The sequence below is a fragment of the Rhinoderma darwinii genome, chromosome 2 (assembly GCF_050947455.1).
Source record: "Rhinoderma darwinii isolate aRhiDar2 chromosome 2, aRhiDar2.hap1, whole genome shotgun sequence".
Classification (NCBI taxonomy): Eukaryota; Metazoa; Chordata; class Amphibia; order Anura; family Rhinodermatidae; genus Rhinoderma; species Rhinoderma darwinii.
In genome coordinates, this window is record NC_134688.1 from 208409484 (window position 1) to 208422194 (window position 12711).

Consider the following 12711-nt stretch of genomic DNA (forward strand, 5'->3'; position numbering starts at 1 on the left):
TGCAGTGCCCGCAAGGTCCCCCTGCTCAAGAAGGCAGTCCCCTAGTGGGACAAGTGAAAAAAGTAAAAAAAAGAATAAAAATGTTTTAAAAAAAGTGTAAAAATAAAAGTTACAAGTGATATAAACAAGAACTGCATTTTTTCCTATTATAAGTCTTTTATTATAGGAAAAAAAATGAATACGTAAAAAAAAATTACACATATTTGGTATCACCGCGTTCGTAACGACCCCAACTATAAAACTATAATATTATTTTTCCCGCACTGTGAACGCCGCATAAAAAATAAACGAAAAACAATGCCAGAATCACTATTTTTTTGGTCACCACCCCTCCCAAAATATACAATAAAAAGTGATCAAAAGTCGCATGTACGCCAAAATAGTACCGATACAAACTACAACCCGTCCCGCAAAAAACAAGCCCTTACACAGCTTTTTTGACTGAAAAATAAAAAGGTTATGGCTCTCAGAATATGGGGATACAAAAAATAAATTATTTTCTAAATAAGTTATTTTATTGCGCAAACGCTGCAAAACATAAAAAAACTTATATACATCTGGTATCGCCGTAATCGTACCGACCAGCAGAATAAAGTATAATAGTCATTTATAGCCCCGGGTAAACGCCGTCAAAAATAAATAAAAATCATTGTCAGAATTGATGGTTTTTGGTCACCTGGCTTGCCGAAAAATGGAATAAAAAGTGATCAACAAAATCACATGTACCCCAAAATGGTACCAATGAAAATTACAGATTGTCCCGCAACAAATAAGCCCTCACACGGCTCCGGTGGTGAAAAAATAAAAAAAGTTGCGGCTCCCAGATTATGGCGATGCAAAATGTGCTGAGTGTTCCAAAAGCAGATAAGATCGGGCGCCATTTATAAGCGCGACACTGGCCACAGATCTGTGGATTATTATTTATTTACCCCATTATTATACCCTCTCATTATGCCCCTGATGTACTCTGCCCAGCCTACATGTGCCCCCACATTATAAACTGAAATACCAGCAAAACGCCAGAGCTACTACCAAGCAAAATATGCGCTCCAAAAGCCAAATGGCGTCCCTCCCTTCTGAGCCCTACAGCGTGCCCAAACAGCCGTTTACGTCCACCGATATGGCATCGCCATACCCGGGAGAACCCTGTTAATATTTTATGTGGTATTTGTGGCACAAACTGGGCACAACATATAGTGCACTAAAATGACACATCAGTGGAAAATTTTAATTTTCACTCTGCACCATCCGCTGCGCATTAAACCCTTCGCGCACCATGACTTAATAGCATGTCGTGGTGTGGGGGGTGATATATGGAGCGTCTCACGCGCTGAGCCCGCGCCATACGCTGTAGGTGTCAGCTGTGTATTACATCTGATACCCGGGACTAACGGACAGAAACAGCGATCGCGCTGTTACAGGAGCCTGTAAAAATGACAATATACTGCAATACATTAGTATTGTAGTGTATTCTAACAGTGATTTAACGATCGCTGGTTCAAGTCTCCCAGGGGGACTAATAAAATATGTAAAAACAAAAGTAAATAGTTATTATCAGTGGAAAAAATTAAATAAATATTTAAAGTCCAAAAAGAAACCCTTTTCACATTTTTTCTCTAACGTAATGTAAAAAAATACACAAAATTGGTATTGCTGCGTCCGTAAAAGTCCAAGCTATTAGAATATACCATTATTTAACTCACACGGTAAACGCCGTGAAAAATAAAGAATTTTAAACGGCAAAATCGCGTTTTTTTGGTCACCCTGGCTCTAACAAAAAATTTAATAAAAAGTGCTAAAAAAGTCTTATGTACCAAAAAATGGTACCAATAAAAACTACAGCTCGTCCCGCAAAAAATAAGCTCTGACACCGCTCTATTGACGGAAAAATAAAAAAGTAGTGGCTCTCGGAAAGCGGGGAGGAAAAACAAAAAAGCAAAACATGAATCAGTTCGTAAAGGGTTAATTACTTTCGAATGAAAAAAACATTTATGACCACATGTGGGGTATAGCCGTACTTGGGAGAAATTGCTTTACAAATGTTGGGGTGCATTTCCTCCTTTATCCTTTGTGAAATTGAAAAAAATCAACATTTTAGTGGAAATAATGTTGATATTCATTTTCACGCCCTAATTCTAATAAATTCTGCAAAAGCTCACTATACCCCTAGATACCTTAAGTGGTGTAGTTTCCCAAATGGGGTTACTTTTGGGGGGCTTCCACTGTTTCGGTCTCTCAGGGGCTTTGCAAATTCGACATGACACCCAAAAACTATTCCAGCTAAATTTGAGCTCCAAAAGCCAAATAGCGCTCCTTCCCTTCTAAGCCCCGGTGTGGGTCCAAACAGCAGTTTATTACCACATATGGGGTATTTACGTAATCAGGAGAAATTGTTTTACAAATGTTGCGGTGCTTTTTCTCCTTTATTCCTTGTAAAAATTAAAAATGGCTACCTTTTTTCACCAAAAAAGTAGATTTTCATCTTCACATACTAATTCAAATAAACTTAGCAAAAAAACTGTGGGTTTAAAATACTAACTATACCCATAGATAAATTCCTTGAGGGGTATAGTTTCCAAAATGGGGTCACTTTTGGGGGGTTTCCACTGTTTTCATCCCTCCAGTGCATTGCAAACGCGACACGGCACTGAAAACTATTCCAGCAAAATCAGAAATCCAAAATCCAAATGGCGCTCCTTCCCTTCTGAGCCCTGCTGTGGGTCCAAACAGCAGTTTATTACCACATATGGGGTATTGCTATAATCGGAAGAAATTGCTTTACATATGTTGGGGTGTTTTTTCTACTATATTCCTTGTAAAAATTTAAAATTTCTAAGTTTTTTCACCAAAAAAGTAGATTTTCATCTTCACATACTAATTCAAATAAACTTAGCAAAAAAACTGTGGGTTCAAAATGCTAACTATACCCATAGATAAATTCATTGAGGGGTGTAGTTTCCAAAATGGGGTCACTTTTGGGGGGTTTCCACTGTTTTGGCAGCACAAGACCTCCTCAAACCTGACATGGTACCTAAAATATATTCTAAAAAAAGGAGGCCCAAAATCCACTAAGTGCTCCTTTGCTTCTGAGGCCTGTGTTTCAGTCCAGTAGCACACTAGGGCCACATGTGGGATATTTCTAAAAACTGCAGAATCTGGGCAATAAATATTGAGTTGCATTTCTTGGGTAAAACCTTCTGTGGTACATAAAAAATTTATTAGGAATGAATTTTTGAAGAAAAAAAATGAAATTTGTAAATTTCACCTCTACTTTTCTTTAATTCCTGTGAAACGCCTAAAGGGCTAAAACACTTTGTGAATGCTGTTTTGAATACTTTGATGGGTTCAGTTTTCAAAATAGGGTGATTTATGGGGACTTTCTAATATATAAGGCCCTCAAAGCCATTTCAGAACTGAACTGGTCCCTGAAAAAATAGCCTTTTGAAATTTTCTTAAAAATATGAGAAATTGCTGCTAAAGTTCTAAGCCTTGTAACGTCCTAGAAAAATAAAAGAATGTTCAAAAAACGACGCAAGCATAAAGTAGACATATGGGAAATGTTAACTAGTAAGTATTTTGTGTGGTATTACTATCTGTTTTACAAGTAAATACATTAAAATTTAGAAAAATGCTAATTTTTGCTAATTTTCTCTAAATCTTGGCGTTTCTTACAAATAAATATTGAATTTAACGACTAAATTTTTTCAGTATCATAAAGTACAACATGTCACGAGAAAACAATCCCAGAATCGCTTGGATAGGTAAAAGCATTCTGGAGTTATTACCACATAAAGTGACACACGTCAGATTTGCAAAAATGGGGCTGGTCCTGAAGGCCAAAACAGGCTTAGACACTAAGGGGTTAATCCCATCGAAAACTTATGGAGGGAGCTGAAGACACAAGGTGCTTTTCTGTTTACATTCTGAGTTTGACAGCTGTTGCGCGAACCACGCAGGTCGCACGGAAGTGCTTCCGTGCGACCTGCGTGGTTTTCACGCACCCATTGACTTCAATGGGTGCGTAATGCGCGAAAAAATGCTGAAATATAGAACATGTCGTGAGTTTTACGCAGCGCATTCACGCTGCGCAAAACTCACGGACTGTCTGCACTGCCCCATAGCCTAATATAGGTGCGTATATTACGCTCGTGTAAATGATGCCTTATTGTGAAAAGTATGTTTGCTACCCTGTTTCCTCTAGGAGGATATGTCTATAAGGCAACAGATTTTAGTTCATATCTGTTGTATATTACATTACAATCTTTAAAACAGGGAGAAGTTGAACCTAAAGATACCATCCAGATATTTCCCTTGGTAGAATGCAAACTATGGCACATGTATCAACTACAGCCACCATGCCACATTCATTGGAAAAGAAATGCAGTGGTGCAGGTTATCGAATGTTCTATGGCCAGATTCACACAAACTAGTGCAAACTCGGACGTGAAAAACTTCACGTCCAAGTTGCACCCGTGCGGGACTCGTTTTCACGGATCCCTATAGACTTGAGACTATCGGGGGATCCGTGATAATGGAAGAGAAGAGGACGTGTTCTATTTTTCAACGGACCCTTCACACGGTCCGTTAAAACAATGGCCGTGTGAACGGCCCCATTGAAATGCATGCGTCCGTGTGATGGCCGTGGTTTTAATGGGCGTCACACGGACGTATACTATGGTCGTCTGAATTTGGCCTAACTTGAACTCTTTGCGGAGCCATCAGGGTATGTGCACACGAGGGCATTATGTCCGTAATTGACGGACGTATTTCGGCTGCAAGTATCGGACCGAACACACTGCAGGGAGCCGGGCTCCTAGCATCACACTTATGTACGACGCTAGGAGTCCCTGCCTCGCTGCAGGACTACTGTCCCGTACTGTAATCATGTTTTCGGTACGGGACAGTAGTTCCACGGAGAGGCAGGGACTCCCAGCGTCGTACGTAACTATGATGCTAGGAGCCCGGCTCCCTGCACTGTGTTCGGTCCGGGACTTCCGGCCGAAATACGTCCGTCCATTACGGACGTTAATGTGGTCGTGTGAACCCAGCCTAACCGTGAATACAGGGATCATAAAGCTCTTTGAATATGCAGGTACATAGTTGATGTTGCACCTCCCCTGGAGTTTACCTTAAATTTACAATATTTTTTCCACAAATAAGAACTTTATCAAAAACCATCTAAGCAGGTTCTCCCAAGTATGTTGTCTCACCTGGATCAATACTACAAATGAATGTATACCTGAAGGAAATCGCTTCCTCTGAATAAACCCTTAATGTGAGGCACATGGAGGTTAAATTCATCACATCTCGTGCCTCAGATTAAGGCCCCATGCCCACTTCAGTTTTTTCCTTCTGGGTGCTAGCCGTTTTTCTGATGGCTAGCACACTGACCCATTCATAATAATGGGGCCATGCTAACTTCAGTTTCTTTGACGGTCCCGTTGCTCTATTCCGATACAAAGTAGAGCATGTCCTACTTTGGTCCGAGATTCTGTGACCCATGCAAGTCAATGGGGCCGTCAAGAAAACAGAATGCACGCGGAAGGCGTCCGTGTGCCGTCCGTGTGTGACGGAGCCGTTGCCTAGCAACGGCTGGGCGGGCAGAAATACATTACAGAAATATTACACTAATCGGCAGCCACTTCTTTCTATTAATCACTGATAGTTCATACATACCCGGTCGTTGTCTTGGTGACGAGTCCCTCTTCTTCCTCCAGTCCGACCTTCCTGAATGACGCGGTAGCCTGTGAATGGCTGCAGAGGCCGCTGCAGCCTGTGATTGGCTGCAGAGGCGGTCACGTGGGATGTCATCCCTGGAGGCCGGCCTTCTGACATCATCATGACGTGCGTGACCGCCACTACAGCCTGTGATTGGCTGCAGCGGCGACATGGATGAAATGTCATTGCTGGAGGCCGGACAGGAGGAATGTAAGTATGAACTTATTTTTTATTTGTTTTTATTACATTAAAATTGTATTTTCCGAGTGCCGAGCATGGTACTGTCCAGGGTGCTGAAAGAGTTACGGCCGATCAGTGCAGCCCATTAACTCTTCCAGCACCCCGGACAGTACCATGCTCGGCGCTCGGGAGTGCACACGTCCGCTAAACCGTAAGCATTAGCGATGTTTCCGTCACTATTGAGATCAATGGTGACTGGAACGGAAGCTGTGCTGTCAGTTTCACTTTCCGTTGCGGGGTTCACCCGACGGAACCCCGGAACGGAAATGAACAGTGATGTGAACAGGCCCTAATACAACTCGTCTTACACATAGATCACTTATGTGTCCTGAAGTCCTGTTCCTCTGTAAAATGTACTGTCTACAGTTCAATAACCAGAAAGAATGTTGTCAGATTTTTCTTTTGGTATAAGCCAATATTTTTCTTTTTATTATACGGCAACAAAGTGCTTGGACTCTTCAGGGAATGTGTTTTTTGTGGTAAGTGTAGCGAGAATTAGAGGGAGGAAATATATAGTAATTCTGAGAGTATTTGTTTGAAGTAAATATTAGGTTTTCTTATATTTATTGACCACTATTTTTTTTTTTTTTAACTCAACCATGTATATAATTCTATTCACACAATTACACAAAAAACACAGCCGAATAAGCTATAAGGAATTTTACCATAAAACCAGTTTTAGATTAAAGAGGCTCTGTCACCACATTATAAGTGGCCTATATTGTACATGACGTGATCGGCGCTGTAGATTACAGCAGTGTTTTTCATTTAGAAAAACGATCATTTTTTACGGAGTTATGACCTATTTTAGCTTTATGCTAATGAGTTTCTTAATGAACAACTGGCCGTGTTTTACTTTTTGGTCAAGTGGGCGTTGTAGAGAGAAGTGTATTACGCTGACCAATCAGTGACCAATCAGCGTCATACACTTCTCCCCATTCATTTACACTGCAGATAGTGATATAGCTATATCGCTATGTGCAGCCACATAAACACACTATAACATTACTGCAGTGTCCTGATAATGAATATACATTACCTCCAGCCATGACGTGTATTCATTCTCCTGACCACTTCTGTAGCATCTCTGTGATTTAGAGCATAGCAGGCGTAGTCTCGCGAGATTACGCTGTAAATTGTCATTTACAGCGAGATCTCGCTGTGCTGTGCTGTAAATCACACAGATGCTACAGAAGTGGTCAGGATTCTGAATACACATCACGTCCTGGCTGGAGGTAATATGTATTCATTGTCAGGACACTGCAGTAACATTATAGTGTGTTTATGTGGCTGCACATAGCGATATAGCTATATCGCTATCTGCAGTGTAAATGAATGGAGAGAAGTGCATGATGCTGATTGGTCAGCGTCATACACTCCTCTGTACAACGCCCACTTGGTTATATAGTAAAACACGCCCAGTTGTCCATTGAGAAACTCATTAGCATAAAGCTAATATAGGCCATAACTCCATCAAAAATGATAGTTTTTCTAAATAAAAAACACTGCTGTGATCTACATTACAGCGCCGATCACATCATGTACAATATAGGCCACTTATAATGTGGTGACAGAGCCTCTTTAAACAATTTATGGTACTGTCATAGAAGAGAGCATATAGATCCTTCGTTATGATGGTGCTACTCTTGTGTACTTACTGGAGTCCAGCTGCTGGAAAAAAACATTCAGGCCTTGTTTACATTGTGCAGATTTTGCGTGTATTTTTTAATCCAAAACTAGGAATGGAACCTGAACAGAAGAGATATACGGTATAAATGAAGGCCTTATAGGTCTGCTCTCCTGGATCCAATTCTCGTTTTGGCTTAAAAAAATGCATGCAAAATCAGCAACAAATCTGCACTGTGTGAAAAAGGCCTTACCGTGGTGATTGGTAAAATCACCGTAACTCGCTTGTCTGCCATCTTTTTATATGTAGAGTGTGCTGCTTTGTTCTAATTTTTGTAGCATAGATTCAACAAGTGGTTTTTGTTTGGTTTTATTTATGTTTAAACTGCATTTTTTTGAGTAACGTGTTTTTGTACATGTTTCTTGATGCGTTTTTTAAGACATATTAAAAAATTAAACATAGCATACTGCATTAACAAAAACAAAAAACACGGACTACAAAAACAACATCTTATTAAAAAAAAAAAAAAAAAGGAACTGTCGGAGGATATTTCAAAAGTTTTAGGAATCCTTTAGTCAGACCTTGAAAAAGGTCTAAAACCTTGTACATTAAAAATTCAATTTTCAGCCTTCAAGGCTATGTGCACTTTTTTTTTTTTTAATTATTATTAAATCGGTTTTCTGTGTTTACAAATTAGTTTTAATTGATTTTTGTTTTTATGATACAGATCTTTGCTTCCTTAACCCCTTAGTGACCAGCCTATATTAGGCCTTCACGACCAAGCTATTTTTTACGTTTTTCCATAGTTTCATTCAAAGAGCTATAACTTTTTTATTTTTGCCTCGACATAGCTGTATAAGGTCTTGTTTTTTGCGGGACAAGTTGTTTTTTTTTTAATAGCACCATTTTGGGGTACTTAGAATTTATTGATTAACTTTTATTAACTTTTTTTGGGGGGAGAATAGAAAAAAACTGAAATTTTGACACACTTTTTTGCGTCCTAAATTTACGCAGTTTACCGTGTGGTATAAATAACACAATAACTTTATTCAGCGGGTTGTTACGATTGTAACAATACCAAATTTATATAGATTTTGCATGTTTTACTACTTTTACACAGTAAAAACACTTTTTTTTCAAAATTATTTGTTTCTGTGTCTGATATTTCAAGAGCCACAACTTTTTTATTTTTTCGCCGATGCAGTTGTATGAGGGCATTTTTTGATGGACAGCTTGTAGTTTTTATTGGTACCATTTTGGAGTAGATGCGAATTGTTGATCACTTTTTATCACATTTTTTTTTAAGGAAGGATTTACAGAAAACAGCAATTTTTGCATTGTTTTTATTTTATTTTATTAACTTTATTAATCTTATTTATATACTTTTTTACTAGTCCCACTAGGGGATATTACTATGCGATCCTCCGATCTCTTTTATAATACACTGCAATACTTTTTTATTGCAGTGTATTAGTGCCTGTCCACTGTGTTATATCAAGTCCAGAGTCAGCGCAGCCGTCTAGTAGGAAATTTTAGAGTGCTTCATGCTTCCCTCTGCTGACAAGCTTTATGAAGATGTGATTTCATTTTCTAGCAGGGCTTGGCACCTGCCCACACTGCCAAAAGTACCAATACCTGGTACAATAACCACAAGTATCACTGCACTTGACTGGCCAGCAAACTCACCTGACCTAAACCCCACAGAGGATCTATGGGGTATTGTCAAGAGGAAGATGAGACACCAGACCCAACAATGCAGACGAGCTGAAGGCCAAAATCAAAGCAACCTGGTCTTCCATAACACCTCAGCAGTGCCACAGGCTGATCACCTCCATGCCACGCCGCATTGATAACACCTCAGCAGTGCCACAGGCTGATCGCCTCCATGCCACGCCGCATTGATGCAGTAATTCATGCAAAAGGAGCCCCGACCAAGTATTGAGGGCATATACTGGACATACTTTTCAGTAGGCCTATATTTCGGCATTAAAAATTATTTTTGAATTGGGATTATATAATATTCTCATTTTCTGAGACACAAAATTTTGGGTTTTCATTAACTGTTACCATAATCATCAACATTAAAAGAAAAAATTCTGGAAATAGATCACTCTGTGTGTAATGAATCTACATAATATATGAGCTTCACTTTTTGAATTGAATTACTGAAATAAATTCACTTTTTGATGATATTCTAATTCATTGAGAAGGACTAGTATATATATAGAGGATACATAGAGGCTGTATCGTAAAAACGATTATTATTTTTTTTATAAAAGTCAATTCAAAAAATGTTTATACACACATAAAACATAGATTTAATGCAAAACAATTGCTTCCAAAGATGTACATAGCCTTTAGGGTAGGAACACACTAGGCGTAAATACTGCGGATTTCATTGCCAAAAATCTGCAACGTAATACAGTAGCAGCAGTGTGGGTGAGATTTCAACATTCCCGCACATAGTGGAAAAACACTCTGAAATTGACCTGGCGTGCGGTTTTTTCAGCCGCAGCATGTCAAATTGTGTTGCGGATTTTACCTAATAAAATCAATGGGATGCTTAAACCCGCAAAAAGTAGTATGTGTTGCGACACTTGCAGCGGAATCGCAGTGATTCCGCTGCAAAAAATCGCAAGTAAGAACAAATAAATAAAGTTATACTTATCCAGAATTCCCTGCTTCTTCTCCAGTCCGGCCTCCTGTGATTGACTGCAGCGGTCACATGGCCTGCAACTTCATTTTAGGAGGCCGGACTACGCACATTTTTTTTTAGATATAGTGTGGTTTTTCAGATGGCATTCCCTGCAGGATTCAGGTATCCGCCCTGAACGTGCTGTGTGTGTTCCTACCCTTAAAGGGATGGATGGGATTAGAAAAATAACTGCTTTCTTCCACAAACGGCACCACACATGTCATTGAAGTGAATGGTTCTGAGCTGCAATACCACACACAGCCTGTGGACAAATATGGCACTGTTTTTGAAAGAAAGCAGCCATGTTTTTCTAATTCTGGACAACCCCTTTAAGGGGCCTGTTATGTGATAAGACAACTTTCCCCTCACCACCGTTAGGCCCGGATCACACACTGTGGATTTGGCCTGGATTCTTTCCCCAAGATACCACAATGCATGTGAATGGGATTTGGAAAACCTTATTTACATGTTGTGAAAAAAAAATCTGTACATATTTGAGTATGCTATGGATTTTCATATCCATTGCAGATTTTGCATGTTCATTTTGTGGATTTCATCCATTTCAATTCAATAGGGGAAGTCCCATCCAAAGACGCATGCGGATTTACAATACGAAAAAAGGTCTGGTTAATAAAAAAAAATTCAGAGACATACGCAGTAAGTAAACCCGGCCATACACAATCACCAGCATGAAACATTGACAATGCAGTTGACCTCAAATAAGCCTTGCATAACAATATACATACATACATACATACATACACACGTACGTACGTACGTACGTACGTACGTACGTACGTACGTACACAATACATACATACAAACACTCACACACATATATACATACGTACGTACGTACGTACGTACGTACGTACGTACATACGTACGTACGTACACACACGCGCACATACATACGCACATACATACATACATACACACACACACATATATACGTACGTACGTACACAATACATACATACACACACTCACACACACATATATACATACATACGTACATATGTACATACATACACGCATACATACATACATACATACACACACATATATACATACATACATACATACACACACACATATACGTACACAATACATACATACACACACACATATATACATACATACATACATACACGCGCACATACATACATACATACATACATACATACATACACACACACATATATACATACACACACACACACACACACACACACACACATATACATACATACACACACACACACATATATACGTACACAATACATACATACACACACTCACACACACACACACACACACACATATATACATACATACATACATACATACATACATACGTACATACATACACGCGCGCATACATACATACATACATACATACATACATACGTACGTACGTACGTACGTACGTACGTACTATGTTCTGTCTGTGGTACTGCCAGATAGCATCAATGCCCTTCCATAGTAAAACGATAATGCTGTCAGTTTTATGACTGTTCTAAACAAAGACTATTTTTATGGAATAGCAGAATCTTTTCACTTTACTTGGCAGTTAATCCAAGATTATCACATCTAGTGTTCTGTGGATCAGGCTGAGGAGCCTAATGAGATTCGAGTTGTTGATGACAGGATTAACCCTTGTATGACAGGAATTCACATAAGAAGATTTAATACTATGGCAATGTCATGGCAATATATAATGTTCATTTACAAAGCAAAGACGTTTTTATTTCAGGAATTAGCCTTATCACATTACAAAAGTTAAAGGTCATTAAAGGGGTCTTTCAACAATTAACATTTATCATCTATCCACAGGATAGCTGATAAACGTATGACCGTGTTCCTTCTCACCACGTTTGCAGTGAGGAGGATTTTGAATTGAATGGCGGTCATGGATGGACGCTGCCGCACCATTTAAAATGTGAATGACGGAAACAGCCAAGTTCCTGCCGTACACGCTAAGGGTCAATGCACACGACGATGTGTATTATGTGCGGTTTTGCTGAGCGTATTTGCGTGCGGCAAAGCCTTAGCGTAATACAGTACCAGCATAGACAATGAGAGTCCAGGAAATTTCATGTACTCGCTGCCGTATTTTCCCGCAAATAAAATGACCTGCAGTGTGGATATTAAAATCTGTGGCATGTACGTTTATCTTGCGTTTCCGCTTGCGAATTCTATCTGCCTAGTGCAGAGGAAAATCGCACATCAAAATTCCGCGATTTACGAATCAAAACGTAAAAACCGAAAACCGAATCAAGGAACGTATCTTCAGGTGTGTTTTTTTTCCTGCGAATTTCTTTCGGTTTCCTGCGTTTTTGCAGCATATTTCTGCAGAAAAATACGCAATGTGTGCATGTATCCAGCAAAAAAACTAACCGATACTTAATGGAAACATGACTGTTCCATT